The sequence below is a fragment of the Spinacia oleracea genome, chromosome 1 (assembly GCF_020520425.1).
Source record: "Spinacia oleracea cultivar Varoflay chromosome 1, BTI_SOV_V1, whole genome shotgun sequence".
Lineage (NCBI taxonomy): Eukaryota > Viridiplantae > Streptophyta > Magnoliopsida > Caryophyllales > Amaranthaceae > Spinacia > Spinacia oleracea.
The window spans coordinates 89,028,431-89,048,696 of record NC_079487.1 but is presented as its reverse complement, the minus strand read 5'-3'; the positions used below and the strand labels follow the sequence as shown (position 1 = coordinate 89,048,696).

Genomic DNA, 20,266 nt, shown 5'->3' with positions numbered 1-20,266 from the left:
AATCCCTAACCAAGTTTTGAGAGCACTAATGCATCTGCTGCTATAGGGACAAGCAAAGAACAGATGCTTATGATCTTCATCAGCTTGTCCACAAATCAGACAAGTTGCAGTATTACTAACACCAAATCTTGCCAATTTTGCAGTGGTTTGAAGCCTGTCCTGCACTGCCAACCAACATATGAATCTATGCTTAGGGATATTCAGCCTATTCCACACCATATTATCCCACTGAATCACAGGTTTTGGTCCAATGATTTTCTCATAAACTGTTTTCACAGAATAATTAGGCATAGCAGCTAACTTAGTTTGAGTATAAACTAGTTTCAATCTCTCTTTTATGGCACATATCTTCTTCCAATACCAGTTAGCAGAAGCTACAAGTTTATACTCCCACCAATCCCCATCCTTAATGTACACAGCATGAACCCATTTGATCCAAACATTATCATGCTTGGATGCAATGGCCCAAACATATTTTCCAATGCTTGCAATATTCCATTTGACAACATCTCTAAATCCAAGTCCACCTTGCTTCTTATCACAACATGAACTTTCCCAAGAAATGTTACTGTTTTTCTGACTATAAGCATGCCCACTCCAGAGAAATGCTCTACAAACTTTAGTAACTTCCTGCAGTACTTTCTTGGGTAAAATAAATACCTGAGCCCAGTACATATGAATACTCATCAACACAGAATTAATGAGCTGCATTCTTGCTGTGTAGGAAAGATTCCTTGAACTCCAGACTTTAATCCTAGCAACCATCTTATCCACTAAGACATCACATGTTAGGTTATGATACATATGATATTACATAAATCATGCGGAAACAACCATTAACCCAGGATTACATATTATTTACACATAATCATATAGCATAATTTAGATGCATACTCTTTGTTGCGTGCCCTCCCTAGCTGCGCCCGAACCGAACAAGAACAAGTCTTTAGGACTCCAAGTGTCGTCCCTCCGTAGATAGTCCACAGCACGTCCGGATCCGCCTTAAGATTGACCAACTAGAATCGCCCTTAAGGTACTAGAATTTTCGGCACTTTTGAGCAAGATGTGTGATTGAATTTTTCTCTCAAAACTCACTTTGAATACTTTGAAACTCGTTATAAATTGTGAACCCATGCCACATATTTATAGGGGTATGGAAAGGGAATCGGAATCCTATTCAGATACAAATTAATTAAACCTAGAATCCTACAAGAACTCTAATTAATTAATTTATCTAATAGAATTAGGAATTTAATCATTAACCGAACTCTGCATGTTTTAGGAATCGTGCATGAACACAAACACTTACGCACACACACACGGCAGCCACGATGGGCCGCCCATGCGCGTGCGTGCGAGCAGCAGCCCACGCAGCGAGGCCTACGCGAGCTACAAGCCCACGTAGCTCCTGCGCGCGCTGCGCGCGCTGTGCGCGCTGCCACGGCCTGCTGGGCCTGGCCTTGCGCTGGGCCTGGCGTGGCCTTGGCTGTTCCTGTGGCGCGCTTGGCTTGCTGGGCGATGGCCTGGCTTCGTGCTGGGCCCTCGTCCGGCAGGCCTCGTCCGATGCTTATTCGTACGATACGCTTCCGATTAAATTTCCGATTCCGGAATTCATTTCCGATACGAACAATATTTAATATTTCCGATTCCGGAATTAATTTCCGTTTCGAACAAATATTTAATATTTCCGTTTCCAGAATTATTTTCCGATTCCAATAATATTTTCGATTCTGACAATATTTCCGTTTCCGGCAATATTTCCGATTCTGGCAATATTTCCATTTCCGATAATATTTTCCGATACGTACCATGTTTCCGTTTCCGGCAACATCTACGACTTGGATAATATTTATATTTCCGATACGATCCATATTTCCGTTTCCGGCAATATCATCGTTTCCGGAGTATTCATTTCTTGCCTGTGACGATCTCAGCTCCCACTGAAACCAAGATCCGTCGATTCCGAATATTCATAGATGGAGTATTTAATGCCATTAAATACTTGATCCGTTTACGTACTATTTGTGTGACCCTACGGGTTCAGTCAAGAGTAAGCTGTGGATTAATATCATTAATTCCACTTGAACTGAAGCGGCCTCTAGCTAGGCATTCAGCTCACTTGATCTCACTGAATTATTAACTTGTTAATTAATACTGAACCGCATTTATTAGACTTAACATAGAATGCATACTTGGACCAAGGGCATTATTTCCTTCAGTCTCCCACTTGTCCTTAGGGACAAGTGTGCATTTCCCAATTCCTTTGTCGCTCGATGCTTGCTCTTGAACATAAGGTAAGAGTTGTCATCCTTATTATTTCCAGAGGTGTTCCTCGGTTTCAGGGTTCAACTGATCAAATAAACAGATAATCATAGCCTATGATTCATCCGAGCACGGCCATGCATTTCACAGTTTCTAGCTCTCCGAGTGGCCTTGTACAACTTTTAAGCATCTCATCCCGATTTATGGGAGGACAATCCCAATCTTGCGATCTTGAGATTAGACTTCGTTTGATAGGTGATTACCTGAGCGTTGCCTTTATAGCCTCCTTTTACGGTGCGACGGTTGGTCAACGTCAAAGCAACCAGTTCTCAAACAAGTAATCTCAAATCACTCAGGTATTGAGGATTTAGTGTCTAATAATTTAATGAAATTTACTTATGACAGATTTTCATCTCTTACAGTAAAGTTTCATAGGTCTTGTCCGATACTAGTCTTCCCAAAGTAAGTATCTATGCAAATGATTATGACATTGCCATGTCCACATAGTTCAAGAAACAGAACTACTAGTCATCTTGCATTCTAATCGTCTAACGTTTTCTATGCGTCCAATTTTTATAGAAAACTCCGATTAGGGACCATTTTCAACCTTTGACATTCAAGTTCACTTGATAGACATTTCTTAGTCACAGGACTGGTCCTGACAGTCTATCTTGAATATGTCGTCAAATTGAAGGGACTCATCATTTAATAAACCACAAATTAAATGGAAAAATGAATTCTTTTCATTTATTGTGAATGATTAACCAATAATGTTTTACAAAGATTTAAACTCTAAAACTTTAAAACATTAAATAGAGACATCAAAGCCATTCTCCAATATGCTTGATTCCCATAGCTGCAGTGTGCGAGTTGTGCTTCGCTTGCGGCAGAGGTTTAGTTAATGGATCTGATATGTTGTTATCAGTTCCAATCTTGCTTATCTCGACTTCTTTTCTTTCAACGAACTCTCGTAGAAGGTGAAATTTACGAAGTACATGCTTGACTCTTTGGTGGTGTCTAGGCTCTTTTGCCTGTGCAATAGCTCCGTTATTGTCACAATACAGGGCTATTGGTCCTTTAATGGAGGGGACTACACCAAGTTCACCTATGAACTTCCTTAGCCATATAGCTTCCTTTGCTGCTTCATGTGCAACAATGTACTCCGCTTCAGTTGTAGAATCCGCAATGGTGCTTTGCTTAGCACTTTTCCAGCTTACTGCTCCTCCGTTGAGGCAGAAGACAAACCCAGACTGTGATCTAAAATCATCTTTGTCGGTTTGGAAACTTGCGTCCGTATAGCCTTTAACAATTAATTCATCATCTCCACCATAGACCAGGAAGTCATCTTTGTGCCTTTTCAGGTACTTCAGAATATTCTTGGCAGCAGTCCAATGCGCCTCTCCTGGGTCTGACTGGTATCTGTTCGTAGCACTGAGTGCGTACGCAACATCCGGGCGTGTACATATCATAGCATACATTATTGAACCAATCAATGATGCATATGGAATCCCATTCATTCGTCTACGCTCATCAAGTGTTTTTGGGCACTGAGTCTTGCTTAGAGTCATTCCATGAGACATGGGTAGGTAGCCTCGCTTGGAGTCCGCCATCTTGAACCTATCAAGCACCTTATTGATATAAGTGCTTTGACTAAGTCCAATCATCTTTTTAGATCTATCTCTGTAAATCTTGATGCCCAATATGTACTGTGCTTCTCCTAGATCCTTCATTGAAAAACATTTCCCAAGCCAAATCTTGACAGAGTTCAACATAGGAATGTCATTTCCGATAAGCAATATGTCGTCGACATATAATACTAGAAAAGCAATTTTGCTCCCACTGACCTTCTTGTATACACAAGATTCGTCTGCGTTCTTGATGAAACCAAAGTCGCTGACTGCTTCATCAAAACGTATATTCCAGCTCCTGGATGCCTGCTTCAATCCGTAGATTGACTTCTTTAGCTTGCATACCTTTTTAGCATTCTTTGGATCCTCAAAACCTTCAGGCTGTGTCATAAACACAGTTTCTGTTAAAACGCCGTTTAAGAAAGCAGTTTTGACATCCATCTGCCATATTTCGTAATCGTAATATGCAGCGATTGCTAACATTATTCGAATAGACTTTAGCATTGCAACTGGTGAAAAGGTTTCATCGTAATCCACACCGTGGACTTGCCTGTAACCTTTTGCGACCAATCTAGCTTTGAAAACTTCAAGTTTCCCATCCTTGTCCTTTTTCAGTTTGAAAACCCATTTGCTTCCAATGGCTTGATAGCCATCTGGCAAATCGACCAAATCCCATACTTGGTTTTCAGACATGGAGTCCAATTCAGATTGCATGGCTTCTTGCCATTGCTTGGAGCTAGGGCTCGTCATAGCTTGTTTGTAAGTCGCAGGTTCATCACTTTCAAGTAATAGAACGTCATAGCTCTCGTTCGTCAAAATACCTAAGTACCTTTCCGGTTGAGATCTATATCTTTGCGATCTACGCGGGGTAACATTTCTAGATTGACCATGATTCTCACCAGATTCTTCTAAAGATCTCTGAGTTTCATCCTGAATGTCATCTTGAGCATTCTCTAGAGTTTGTTGTTCGACTCGAATTTCTTCGAGGTCTACTTTTCTCCCACTTGTCATTTTGGAAATGTGATCTTTCTCCAAAAAGACACCATCTCGAGCAACAAATACCTTGTTCTCAGATGTATTGTAGAAGTAATACCCCTTTGTTTCCTTTGGATAGCCCACAAGGATACATTTGTCAGATTTTGGATGAAGTTTGTCTGAAATTAATCGTTTGACGTATACTTCACATCCCCAAATCTTAAGAAAAGACACATTTGGAGGCTTTCCAAACCATAATTCGTATGGAGTCTTTTCGACAGCTTTAGACGGAGCTCTATTTATAGTGAGTGCAGCTGTATTTAGTGCATGTCCCCAAAATTCTAATGGAAGTTCGGCCTGACCCATCATTGACCTGACCATGTCTAGCAAGGTTCTGTTCCTCCGTTCCGACACACCATTCCATTGTGGTGTTCCAGGAGGAGTCAATTCTGATAGAATTCCACATTCTTTCAGATGGTCATCAAATTCATAGCTCAGATATTCACCGCCTCTATCAGACCGCAGTGCCTTAATCTTCTTGCCTAATTGATTCTCTACTTCACTCTGAAATTCCTTGAATTTGTCAAAGGATTCAGACTTATGCTTCATTAGGTAGACATAACCATACCTACTAAAGTCATCAGTGAAAGTGATAAAGTAGCTGAAACCACCTCTAGCATTTGTACTCATTGGTCCACATACATCTGTATGGATTAAACCCAATAGTTCATTTGCTCTTTCTCCAACTTTAGAGAAAGGTTGCTTTGTCATTTTGCCAAGTAAACATGATTCGCATTTACCATAATCCTCTAAGTCAAATGGTTCTAGAATTCCTTCCTTTTGAAGTCTTTCTAAGCGTTTCAAGTTTATATGGCCTAATCGACAGTGCCACAGATAGGTGAGATCTGAATCATTCTTTTTGGCCTTTTTGGTATTTATGTTATATACTTGTTTGTCGTGATCTAATAAATAAAGTCCATTGACTAATCTAGCAGATCCATAAAACATCTCTTTAAAATAAAACGAACAACTATTGTCTTTTATTAAAAAGGAAAATCCCTTAGCATCTAAGCAAGAAACTGAAATGATGTTTTTAGTAGACTTGGAACATGGAAACATTCTTCCAGTTCCAAAACTAGCCCGGAGGGCAACGACAAATAGTAAGTTCCTACAGCTAATGCAGCAATCCGTGCTCCATTTCCCACTCGTAGGTCGACTTCACCCTTGCTTAATTTTCTACTTCTTCTTAGTCCCTGTGGATTGGAACATAAGTGTGAGCCACAACCTGTATCTAATACCCAAGAAGTTGAATTAGCAAGTATACAGTCTATAACGAAAATACCTGAAGATGGAACGACTGTTCCGTTCTTCTGATCTTCCTTTAGCTTTGGACATTCTCTTTTGTAATGGCCTATTCCATCACAATAAAGACAGCTTGATGTGGACTTGTCCTGCTTTGATTTAGCATTGCCCTTGGACTTTCCACCTTTCTTGAACGGTCTCTTTCTAGCCTTGAGTAAATCTTTGGCTTCACAGTCCAGTATTATTTCAGCCTTTCTGACAAGGTGAACAAATTCTGCAACTGTTTCTTCTCTTGGTTCACTTAGGTATAGTTGCTTGAAGCGACCAAACCCACTGTGTAGTGAATTGAGCAAGACAGAGACTGCCATCCTTTCGCTTATTGGTGTTCCTAGTAGACTTAGGCGATCAAAGTATGAACACATAAGATCCACATGGAACCTCAGTGGGACGCCTACCCTCTGTTTAGTGCGAAGGAGCTGAAGATGTGTTTCTTGGACCTCCATCCTATAACACCTGTTGGGAGAACTAACCTTTAGACCAGACATTGATTCAATCAACTCATGGACGTTCAGGTCCCTGTCCTCCGTACTTCCACGACAGATATCCCTCAGATTCTTGATGAGCGTAAAAGGTTCATAGGCTAGAAACCTTTTAGCCCAATCATCAGGGATATTGTTCAGCATGAGACTCATAACCTTTTTGAGATCCGCATCCCAGGCGTAAAATCTCTCAGGGGTCATGTCTCTGGCATAATAGCTTGGCATGGGATGTGACAGTACATACTCAAGTCCATTGAGTTTGACTATTTCAACTAGCTTAGCTTCCCATTCAAGAAAATTTGTCAGGTTCAGCTTGATCATAAGCTCAGAACCCATGATGATGTTTTGATTGTTGTTTGCCATATTAAAACTACAATTGAAAAGAATAAACAAATAAATAACCATTCACAGTTTCTCTTAATAAACTTAAATTCTAGCATACATGCATAATTCAAAGTTTATTAAGCATTTTATTCAAGTTATGTGTTCCGGCAGGTGTGAATAAAATGATTCCAAGATCCTAAAATCATTGAAGAACTAAGCACAGTTTGTCGACTTAATCCTAGAACATCTTAGGTAAGCAAAAGCCTTTTGCTAATAGTCTAGAAACTATTCTTGGTTGATAGGTACGTCTAAGAACTTATTAGGTAAACCTATCGATTTTGCCACGACATAAAAGGACTCCTTACTTATATCGTTGAGTTTCACCAAAACTAACATGTACTCACAATTATTTGTGTACCTTGCCCCTTTAGGACCAATAAGTAACACCTCGCTGAGCGAAAACTATTACTAGATTGATGTAAAGGATATCCAAGCAAGTGTATATTTTGGCATGGCACCTTTTAACTCAATTTTTAAGTTTGGAACTTAAGGCTCTTACTATGTTGGTTAGATTTTAAGTGAACTAAAATCCTTAATCATGCAACATAATCAAGCTTTTGATCTCATGCATTTTAAGACATATTTAAAAGCAATAAATAACTTAAAACATGCATAAGATAAATGTGATCTAGTATGGCCCGACTTCATCTTGAAGCTTTGACTTCAAAGTCCGTCTTGAAAATCTCCGTGGGAGGCACCATTTTCTTCAAATAGGATAAGCTATAACTAATTACAACTATTTGATGGTACGCAGACCATATTTGAATTGAAAAATAACTTTGGTACTTTAGACCAATTACATTCAAATTAATGGTACGCAGACCATATTTTCTATCCTATTTGGGTCATACTAGTCACTTCATAACCTGCAAAACAGTACATATACAATATATACCATTCACCCATTCATTATCATGAATGGCCCACATAGCTGGTTAGTAAAACACATTATGCATCACGTAAATATTTGCAGCAATTAATCAAGGGCACCAATAATCTACCAATTATTCAGTCCTTATTAATTCTAATCAAGTTGTTTTAACCTTAAGGATTTGTAGACCTAATCAAGAGTTTATGACTAAAAAACGCTCCCACTTAAACCAATAAATTTATATGCTTTACTAATTTTAAACATAAAAATGTATTTCTAGTCCAACCGGAAACATACAAATTTAATTAAAATTTAAAGCTCATATCAATTTATAATTGAATCCAAAAGTTTAATTTAATTCAGTCGTATTTAAATTAATTCATGATTTTAATTTTAGTAAAATAATTAGAATAATAAAATTTATTATAATTACAATATTCAAAATTAAAATCCAAGAAAATAATTTAAATTATTAATTTTAAAATTAATTAAAATTACGTGAACTGAAATTTTCAAATTAAACATTCAAAACGATCTTTAATCGTAACGCAAACACCCTACGCGTTGCACGCCCATGGGCCGCACGCACACAGCCATTGCTGGCCATGTGCGCGCAGCCCATGCGCTCGTCGCATAGCTGCTGCATCCCCATCGCAAGCCTCCGCACGCATTGGTGCTCGCTGCGCGCGCCAGCGCTCATCGCACGCGAGCTATCGCTCGCAGTGCGCGCGCGACATCGCTCGCTGGGCGCGCGACATCGCTTGCTGGGCGCACGAGCCATCGCTCGCTGGGCGCGCGACATCGCTCGCTGGGCGGGCGACATCGCTCGCTGTGCGCGCGAGCAATGCTGGACGCAGCGCTCGTGGCACGCGAGCTTGCGCTCGCTGCGCGCGAGGCTGCGCGCTCTTGTGCGAGGCAGCGCGCGTTGTGGCGCAGCTCGCTTGCTGCCCACACGCGACTGCCTTGGCTCGCCCTTCGCCCATGCCCATTCGTCCATTGCTCGTGGCACACGACACAAGGCAGGGCTGCTGCCTTGTGCTCGTGCACTACGCCCTTGCTCATTGCATTCGTGCCGCACGGGCGACGAGCTCCCTTGCTCGTCGTCGCATGCCCGCATTATACAACACCCCTTAAGGGTAACACGAAGCGTCCATTGCTTCGTGCGTGCAAGTTTTATGAACGAATCGCATAAAAATTTAAAATTTATATTTAAAATTAATGACAAATTAATAAATAATATTAATTTCATAATTTTAGGGCGAAAAATCGAAAATTTATTATCCAATTGATGTAACACCCCGACAATTCTCTCTTTTCTAAAATAACCTTTTAATATAAAACGTAGAGAATTATCAAGGCATTATCGCCCGTGTGAAAACGTATCGGCTTATTCAGAATTTTGCAGCGGAAAACATAAAACTAACTTTTAGGTTCATAAATAATCTATTACATATTAGGTCCAAACCCATTTAACTGAATTAAGGAAATACGAATAGTACGACAAATTTCAAATCCAAGTTAACTAATTAAATCACTTAATTAAACGAATAGAACTACAAGCTCTCTAATCCCGATCCCAATGATGCATCATCTTCAAACCTGTAGATGGTCAACGCTTATTGATCCTTAAAGACTGCTCACCAAAGATGGGTCATCACAGGATCAATAAGGCATAGCCATGATCAACACACACAAACAAGCACGTAATCAGCAAAGCTGAGTACTACATACTAAAACAACAACAATCCTAGCATGATACTATCAAACCAACAACCCTAACATGATACTAATAAGTATAAGTAAGGACAGACAAAACATAATAAATTGACGATTATACTTGACTAGACTAAGCTAGGCTTAATAACCATAATATTATTTTAGTTGAAATAGACAATGGACCGAGTTGACCATCCAGAAGTCTTCACTAAGGAAGACGAGGTACGGGCGCGACTCCGTAACCTCAGTGACCTGCGATATCGAGGAACGTTTAAATAAAAATAGGACACGGTGATCAATCCGGTCCGAATTAAAGGCCATGGGCTACCACCATGAACCCCAACTCCTGTTTGTCCGTCACTTCAGACGTGCACAGTCTAAAGCTATTGCTATTCAGTTTCACTTTACATGATTTACAAATTGAGATTCCGTTATGACTCAACCATTACATAAGACAGACAATTCACATTTGTTCACAACTGTTTTTATCTTGGAATTAAGTAAGTGATCATAAAAGCATCAATCAAGACTCATTCCAACTTAACCAACCTTTCCTTTAACCATGAGCAACCCTGTATATGGGCATAAAGTTTCAACTTACTAAACAAGGTCCTCCGCCCTCATAAAGTAGTGAAAAGATAGAAAGGGAACAACAACCAATTGATCCAACCCAATCATATAGAATAATCTAGTGTTCCCAACCAACATGTTTGTATCAAACATCCATACTAACATGTTACAGTTCTTATAGTGCAAAATAAGTTCAATAAGTTTGTCCAACAGTATTAAACATGCACATTCAATATAACCCAGTTCGTCCATAATATCAACATCACCAAGTTCAACAATAGTATCAACATAACCAAGTTCAACAACAAGATTCAACATGGTTTCAACCATTAGCACACATTCCAAGCACACAGGTATGTACGTACCTTGTGTAAACAAACTAATAGGCCACTTTAACACTTTCAAAAGTCGCCTAACGAGAATTCTCCACCTAAAAACAACCAATATAGATTCATATCAACTCACATTGAATTTTCTGCAACATTAGGGTGCTTCAAACCCTTCCTAAGCATAATTAGAACATTCCCCAATGACAACACTTAGCTACTAAACCTCCTAGCATAGTGATTCCTACACTAATGATCACCAATTATCATAAACTCCAATAAAGCATCCCTTTCTAAAATTCCAGCAATATAAAATAGTTTAAAACTTCACCAAACCATAATTAATATGCTTAAAATCATAAAAACAATAACTTTAATAATTCATAAACATCATACTATGATTTTCTAACTATTAAAGCATTAAAATTCATTCTTTAAATAATTCAAATCCTCATTTGACAAAATTATATAATCTGAAAATTAATAACTTCATTATATAGTACATATAATTTGAAATCTATATTTAAACCATAAAAACTATAAATTTACTTCAAGAAAACATAATTTAAATTGACAAAATATAATTAAAATCCTAACTTAAACATGATTAATAAATCTGAAATAAACTAAATTATAATATCAACATATAATCTGAATTCTAAATACATCATCAAAACTTAATAAGTTAAATCATGAAAATTAACATTAATTAATTTATTAAAAGACAAATAATAATTTAAATAAATTGGAGGGGGAGAAATAACCAAAATTAAGGAGGAGAGAAAGGCTGCTGGCCGGCGGCAATGGCGGTGCGGCAGCAGGTGGCTTGCTGGGTGGTGGTTGCGTGCGCCTACGGTGGTAACCCGCGAAAGAAGAAAGGGAGAAGAAGTTGGCGGGGCAAGGCGCGACGGTGAGACAGGACGGCGAACTGGCAACGCGGCTGGGCTTGCGTGGTGGCGAGCACTGGTGGCAGCGGCGGTTCTAACCGGCCGGAGTTGAAAAGAAGAAACAAATAGACATTAGGGGATAAGAAGAAAGAACGAGAGAGAGTAAGAGAGGGAGAAGGAGAGTACCGGACGGAGGGATCGGCGGTGCGACAACGCGGCGGCGGTCCGGCGAGTGTACGGTGGCTGCGGCTGGGGCAGAGAGTACCAAGGTTTGAGGGTTTTCTGGTTTACGTGAAAGAATAGGAGGGAAGGAGGGTTTGACTTCTCTTGTTTTTGCTTTTACGTGAATTGAAGGAGAGTAGAGGTATGGGTAATTTTGTTTGGGTTTCTTTATTGGGCTTTGCAAACTTGGGCTAGGATTGGAATTGATGTTGTTTGAATCCAAAAATAGTTAGGATTGTTTATCCAAATTCAATCGGACGCGTTTTCATAATTCGAATTCTTTTCAACGTAAAATTCTAAAATTACTTTTAATTTTCTAATTCGTTGAAATATTTAAAACGTAAATAAAATAAATAAAATAAATATACGTTAATTATATATTTATTACTAAAATTCATAAATTCTATTTAAATATAAATAATATATGTTAAAATATATTTAATAAAATTTATAAATTTACGGGGGATTACAATCTACCCCTCTTAAAAGAAGTTTCGTCCCGAAACTTGACACGAAAGTTCCCACATTTTCCCAAAAGATTTTAACTTTCTTACTGGAGAGGTACTTGTGCCCCTCATGTGCACATTTTGCCAACTTAAAAGTTGCTTGTGTTACTCATGAACACGTTTTTCTTATGCGGAGAATCTATTTACTTTGAACCAACATGTATAATTTGCTAAAATAAGCATAAAAATGCATGAAAACACCATAAAATTAGGTAAAAAGCGCGAATTTATATCGCATTCTACCCCTCTTAAAGAAAACGAGTTACGCCCTCGTAACTCCTCTCACGGAATAACTTTGGGTATTTCTTTCTCAATGAATTATGTCCTCAATACAATATTTTCACTCAAATATTTTCACTCAAATACAATATTATGTCCTCAATACAATATTTTCACTCAAATCATTCTAGCAATGGACTTCTACACTTTTCCCTCACAATGCCTCAACATGTGACATCGTAATGCTCGCATGGTAACTATTGGTGCAAGGAATTCAATCACTCTAGTTGGTCTTCCCAATTACCCTTAAAGTCAATTAACACAAAATTTCAACATATATTTCATAGTAATCTCAGTCTGTCTATCGGTTGCAGGGTGGAAAGAAATACTCATTTCAATGTTGTCCCCAAGCTTCAACTGGACCTTATTGCCAAAATTTCAGACTTTTGTGCTCGGTAAGGATCTTACATGTTGCCCTATAAAGGTAATGTCTCCGAATATTCGCATATAACACAATAACAGCTAGCTTTAGTTCATGAGTAGGTTAATTAGCCTCGTAAGGTTTCAACTGACGTGACAACGAGTGCGGGGGTCAAATGCTCTTTTACAATCTGGAAAGTTTTCACAAATTTCTCCCTTCACTCAAGCATTGATTCCTTTTTCATCAGATTGGTCATTGGTCTTGCTATCTTCGAAAATTTCTCGGAAACCTCCTATAATAGTCAAATAGGCCTAGGAAACTTCAAACATTAGACACGTTCTTTGGAGTAGGTCACTCACTCACAGCTTGAACCTTAGCAGGATCTACAGACACTCCTTCTGCTCCACTTTCCTTTTCTACTGAACCTCATTACGCCTTTCCTGGATGTATAACTCTTGAGCTTAACTCTTAGCACTTTCACCAATTCATACATTCCTCTTTTCAAGACAACAATTGATTTCAAACGATCCTGGACCACTCAAATCTTCTCTTAAATTTATTCCCTTACGTAACGTAGTTTTCAATCAATTTAATCTTTCACTTTTCCGTCGGTGTCACTTATACACACATAACTTCAAGATTTGTATACTTCATTTAATAAAACTAGATTCTTTCTAAGCGTCTCCAAATAATCATCAAGATTTCATTATGCTCTTTTTGCATTCTTTGAATAAATCAGGATACCATCAGTGATATAATAACGAACTTAATTCGGAATTCGTGGGAAATCTCATTCATCAATTTCATATTTATGGCAGGTGCATTGGTTAACCCAAAAGACATTACTTTAAACCCATAATGACAATAACGAGTCCTAATGAGGTCTAGGCCCCTATCATCTATCCTCAATTGGTGGTACTTCAACACAAATCAGACTTTGAGAACACACTCGCCCAATTCAATTGATCAAATATGTCATCTATCCTAGGCAAAGGATACTCGTTCTTGATGGTGTTTAGCTCCCTAAAATCGATGCATGATTCCATACTCTTATCTTTCTCCTTAACAAACAACTCTTGCAATTGTGTCTTAATTCGCTCATTTCAGGAGGTGCCATGCTATAAGGTGCCTTGGATATAGGTGTCGTTTCAGGATCTAAGTCTATAGTGAACTCAAAAGCTCTAATAGGTAACATACTTGTAATTTCACTCGAAAACACATCAATGAATCCACTCACAATGGCAACATCCTCGATTGTCACTAACTTCTTTAATCACCTCTGACACACTACAGAAAATAGTTCGTACTCCCTATTCATCGATTTCCTCACTTGCATTACGGAAATAAGTAAAGGTTCTTGGACTTTTCAAAACATCCAAATGAGGTCAATTTCCCAATAAGGTTCCTTAAACTTACTTTCTGAACTTCACAATCTACCTTAGCCTTGTACACACTTAGCTAGTCCATCCCCGAAATTACATCTAGGTCCCTCAGACTAAACTTTATCAAATCAGAAGGAAAAACACAATCTTTTGTCTTCAAAGACAAGTTCTTAAACAACTTGGTACACTTTATAGTTACACCAGTAGGTAGACTAACAGGTAAATCAATCGCCTCAAAATCTACTAACTTCAACTTTTAACAATAGAGGACGAAATAAAAGAGCAAGTTGCCCCTGAATCGAACAATGTTTTAACTGGCACGGAGTTAATAGAAAAGTACCATAAACTACATCTGCAAAACGTTCAGCTTCACTTCTACTCATAACGAATAGTTTATCCGGAGCCTTATTATGGTTGTTATTCTCATTAGCAGACTTATGGAAGTTCTCTTAGTTGTTCTACGCCCCTAAAGGCTTCGACCCTAATTTCCTGACTGATTAAATCCCTTCTTCACCTGGTTACCACTCCCATTACCATTTTCATTCATATTTCTCTTGAAATTTCCTTGGTTTTCCCCAGCATTAAACTCTTTTCTTTTCTCCCCAACAACAATATTTTTCTTGTCCATTCTAGACTGCAACCCATAAATATGAGCAACTCCCCCATACACAAAATCCAAAGATGTAGAGGTTTCCCCACCTAATCCTAAGGTGGTCATGCTATAAATCTGCAATAGTATTCATCGATGATCATGCTCCTCATACTAATGTTTATGAATTCCTAAACTTTCTGCTTTCTCATATAAGGTAGGGTAAACCTTTCCCTTAAGGCAGTAACAATTGAATCCTAATTGAATTTCTCAGCAGCGCTAATTCTAACCCTATTTCTCTCCACTGTAAATCGGCTTCATCTTTCAAATACATGACAACTTGACCCACTCTCATATTCTTAAGATAATTCAAATCCCCAAACAATTTCTCAAACTCTCCAACCCGGTTTTCTAAAAAGGTAGGGTCAGCTTTTCCGCCAAGAGGCGAATAGCAACAACTAAGTCATTATTGTTGGCCATTCTAGAACGCGACCTGCAATTAGTATATTCTACTTTAGGTTTGAAACATCACCTATACGTTATCCCATACAATTTAATACTTGAATTGACCATAAGGTTCGCCTCAACCAACAATGTTCACATTAATACACATCATTTATGAAGGCACGACAATCGTTTATGAAGGTGCAACGATCGTCTACAAGATGCAATAATCATTGAAAAATAATCATCCTCAATAATTCACGAAAGACATTCACACACTGCATATAAGGCATAACATTTTGAGTCATATTGGTCATGAGGGTCTAGGTTGGCCCCCACTTCCTTTATGTACTCAAATCATTTAATATTATTGTGGCAATTAAATTGATCCACAATTCACACTAAGTATGCAACCAATGGAAAATTAATCCATGACGTGTTACCTAAAGGTTGGGGTATTATGGAATCCTCATAATAGAATAAAGAACAATTCCTTGAAAACTTTAACTTTTATTGCTAACTCCATAAATATTTATTACATCCTTCAAAATAATAAAGAACATTTCAAACTTCACTAAACTTTAACCTTAAACTGTTGTAGCTTTGCTACTTATTCTTTAAAACATAAAAGAGCTAATTAACTATTTATGACTTCAAAATATTTGTGGCCTCTTGCCTATCCATTGCTCCTGAAACTTGCGGAGTGACATTTAGATCTCAAGATCATCGAACTCTTCTTCAGGGTCTTCATCGGGGTCTTCCTCAGGGTTCGCATCTTCTCCCATGTCTTCATCTTGATTATGCTCACTTGCAATCTCCTGTTCACTTTCGAGCTCTGCATCTGAGTCACTAGAAATTTCGATGGTTGGCTCATGGGCCACTAGGTTAGGATTCTCTGCCTCAACACCTACATTCTCATTCTCCACAGCTACATCATTTTCCTCTAGGTCATTATTTACACCTATTCCCATAGGTTCTTCTGTAACTGAATCCCCAACATGACTCCCTACGATTTTACCGTCTCTAAACCCACTTTCTGCCGCTTCAATAATGGTGGTCAGGATTTCTGAATCATATTTCCATCTACCATCCCAAGCCCCATACTTAGTCAAGTTTGGAGTTCCATTATCAGAATGCATGTCTTTAAACTTTTCCTTGAGTTCTAGATATGGAAATTTGTTAGGTAAGCAATTAATGATAGTGGCTGCTATGATATCCTTTCTCATTAAGATAGGTTGCCCTTGAACTTTAGCATAATATTCACATCCAAACATGATTTTCTTCACGTAAATATCAGGGGTTTCTATATCAAGTTTCTCGAAGGATCCTATGTTGGTATACTTGGAAAGAAACATTTTATTCCTGAAATAAACAATTCAAGGTCTCACTAACGATTTTCCAGCCAAAACATAAACAAGGTTCAATGATCAATAAGTTTGGTGGAATCAAACAATTTCTATGCACATTTACATGCAACACTTAAACATTTAACAAATGCACATAGCAATTAACTTCTTATGCTAGCAATTAACTACTAATGCACATATAATTCTATCCTATATGCCCTTCTTATACTACCCATCTCTCATAAACTAAAGCATTGAAATAATTTAAATAACAAAGTAAAAGGACGATAATATAAGAAAATTATAACATAGAATAATAACATAAATAAAAATATATAATAAATAAAGTAGAATAAATTAAGAAAATGCGTAGAGAATAAATTCGAAAATAAAGTTAAAAAAAAAATTGAAAAGATTTATATTTTGCTAATTAACGAATTCTAACTCTTGAAACAACTAAAAAAAAAAATTGAACTCCTTTTTAAGAAAAATGTATTCATATTATTTTTATTTATTTGTTTGAATAATAACTAATAAGAAAAATAAAAATGTCGAAAGTATCACTTTAATTTGGAAAAATAATTTGATTTCGAACGTAAATAAGGAATATCGTATACTTCAAACAAGGTAAAAGGAAATCGGCCCCCCAAAAAAAAATACCAATTTTTTTATCACTATAATGCGTAGAATCTCGATTTTTAAGGAATTTATTTTAAATAACTAGATAGTTAGGCGCCTAAACTTTATTAAAGTAAAACCTTAGCTTCTAGATACCACTTTGTAACACCCCGACAATTCTCTCTTTTCTAAAATAACCTTTTAATATAAAACGTAGAGAATTATCAAGGCATTATCGCCCGTGTGAAAACGTATCGGCTTATTCAGAATTTTGCAGCGGAAAACATAAAACTAACTTTTAGGTTCATAAATAATCTATTACATATTAGGTCCAAACCCATTTAACTGAATTAAGGAAATACGAATAGTACGACAAATTTCAAATCCAAGTTAACAAATTAAATCACTTAATTAAACGAATAGAACTACAAGCTCTCTAATCCCGATCCCAATGATGCATCATCTTCAAACCTGTAGATGGTCAACGCTTATTGATCCTTAAAGACTGCTCACCAAAGATGGGTCATCACAGGATCAATAAGGCATAGCCATGATCAACACACACAAACAAGCACGTAATCAGCAAAGCTGAGTACTACATACTAAAACAACAACAATCCTAGCATGATACTATCAAACCAACAACCCTAACATGATACTAATAAGTATAAGTAAGGACAGACAAAACATAATAAATTGACGATTATACTTGACTAGACTAAGCTAGGCTTAATAACCATAATATTATTTTAGTTGAAATAGACAATGGACCGAGTTGACCATCCAGAAGTCTTCACTAAGGAAGACGAGGTACGGGCGCGACTCCGTAACCTCAGTGACCTGCGATATCGAGGAACGTTTAAATAAAAATAGGACACGGTGATCAATCCGGTCCGAATTAAAGGCCATGGGCTACCACCATGAACCCCAACTCCTGTTTGTCCGTCACTTCAGACGTGCACAGTCTAAAGCTATTGCTATTCAGTTTCACTTTACATGATTTACAAATTGAGATTCCGTTATGACTCAACCATTACATAAGACAGACAATTCACATTTGTTCACAACTGTTTTTATCTTGGAATTAAGTAAGTGATCATAAAAGCATCAATCAAGACTCATTCCAACTTAACCAACCTTTCCTTTAACCATGAGCAACCCTGTATATGGGCATAAAGTTTCAACTTACTAAACAAGGTCCTCCGCCCTCATAAAGTAGTGAAAAGATAGAAAGGGAACAACAACCAATTGATCCAACCCAATCATATAGAATAATCTAGTGTTCCCAACCAACATGTTTGTATCAAACATCCATACTAACATGTTACAGTTCTTATAGTGCAAAATAAGTTCAATAAGTTTGTCCAACAGTATTAAACATGCACATTCAATATAACCCAGTTCGTCCATAATATCAACATCACCAAGTTCAACAATAGTATCAACATAACCAAGTTCAACAACAAGATTCAACATGGTTTCAACCATTAGCACACATTCCAAGCACACAGGTATGTACGTACCTTGTGTAAACAAACTAATAGGCCACTTTAACACTTTCAAAAGTCGCCTAACGAGAATTCTCCACCTAAAAACAACCAATATAGATTCATATCAACTCACATTGAATTTTCTGCAACATTAGGGTGCTTCAAACCCTTCCTAAGCATAATTAGAACATTCCCCAATGACAACACTTAGCTACTAAACCTCCTAGCATAGTGATTCCTACACTAATGATCACCAATTATCATAAACTCCAATAAAGCATCCCTTTCTAAAATTCCAGCAATATAAAATAGTTTAAAACTTCACCAAACCATAATTAATATGCTTAAAATCATAAAAACAATAACTTTAATAATTCATAAACATCATACTATGATTTTCTAACTATTAAAGCATTAAAATTCATTCTTTAAATAATTCAAATCCTCATTTGACAAAATTATATAATCTGAAAATTAATAACTTCATTATATAGTACATATAATTTGAAATCTATATTTAAACCATAAAAACTATAAATTTACTTCAAGAAAACATAATTTAAATTGACAAAATATAATTAAAATCCTAACTTAAACATGATTAATAAATCTGAAATAAACTAAATTATAATATCAACATATAATCTGAATTCTAAATACATCATCAAAACTTAATAAGTTAAATCATGAAAATTAACATTAATTAATTTATTAAAAGACAAATAATAATTTAAATAAATTGGAGGGGGAGAAATAACCAAAATTAAGGAGGAGAGAAAGGCTGCTGGCCGGCGGCAATGGCGGTGCGGCAGCAGGTGGCTTGCTGGGTGGTGGTTGCGTGCGCCTACGGTGGTAACCCGCGAAAGAAGAAAGGGAGAAGAAGTTGGCGGGGCAAGGCGCGACGGTGAGACAGGACGGCGAACTGGCAACGCGGCTGGGCTTGCGTGGTGGCGAGCACTGGTGGCAGCGGCGGTTCTAACCGGCCGGAGTTGAAAAGAAGAAACAAATAGACATTAGGGGATAAGAAGAAAGAACGAGAGAGAGTAAGAGAGGGAGAAGGAGAGTACCGGACGGAGGGATCGGCGGTGCGACAACGCGGCGGCGGTCCGGCGAGTGTACGGTGGCTGCGGCTGGGGCAGAGAGTACCAAGGTTTGAGGGTTTTCTGGTTTACGTGAAAGAATAGGAGGGAAGGAGGGTTTGACTTCTCTTGTTTTTGCTTTTACGTGAATTGAAGGAGAGTAGAGGTATGGGTAATTTTGTTTGGGTTTCTTTATTGGGCTTTGCAAACTTGGGCTAGGATTGGAATTGATGTTGTTTGAATCCAAAAATAGTTAGGATTGTTTGTCCAAATTCAATCGGACGCGTTTTCATAATTCGAATTCTTTTCAACGTAAAATTCTAAAATTACTTTTAATTTTCTAATTCGTTGAAATATTTAAAACGTAAATAAAATAAATAAAATAAATATACGTTAATTATATATTTATTACTAAAATTCATAAATTCTATTTAAATATAAATAATATATGTTAAAATATATTTAATAAAATTTATAAATTTACGGGGGA

At 37.4% G+C, this 20,266-nt stretch overlaps 2 long non-coding RNA genes across 3 annotated transcripts; both read right to left on the bottom strand.

Moving 5' to 3' along the window:
• Positions 1–9,491: 9,491 nt before the first annotated feature.
• LOC130467394 (uncharacterized) lies at positions 9,492–12,192 on the bottom strand. Its single transcript, XR_008927358.1, has 4 exons — positions 11,647–12,192; positions 11,338–11,554; positions 10,613–10,677; positions 9,492–9,594 (listed from the first exon to the last, which is right to left on the bottom strand). It is a non-coding gene; the product is annotated as an uncharacterized lncRNA (long non-coding RNA).
• Positions 12,193–16,356: 4,164 nt separating this feature from the next.
• On the bottom strand, positions 16,357–19,955 carry LOC130467389 (uncharacterized). 2 transcript variants are annotated; one of them, XR_008927357.1, is made up of 4 exons: positions 19,765–19,955; positions 19,456–19,672; positions 18,731–18,795; positions 16,357–16,605 (listed from the first exon to the last, which is right to left on the bottom strand). It is a non-coding gene; the product is annotated as an uncharacterized lncRNA (long non-coding RNA). The 2 variants fall into 2 exon arrangements; XR_008927356.1 differs by lacking the exon at positions 16,357–16,605 and adding an exon at positions 17,452–17,712.
• Positions 19,956–20,266: the final 311 nt, after the last annotated feature.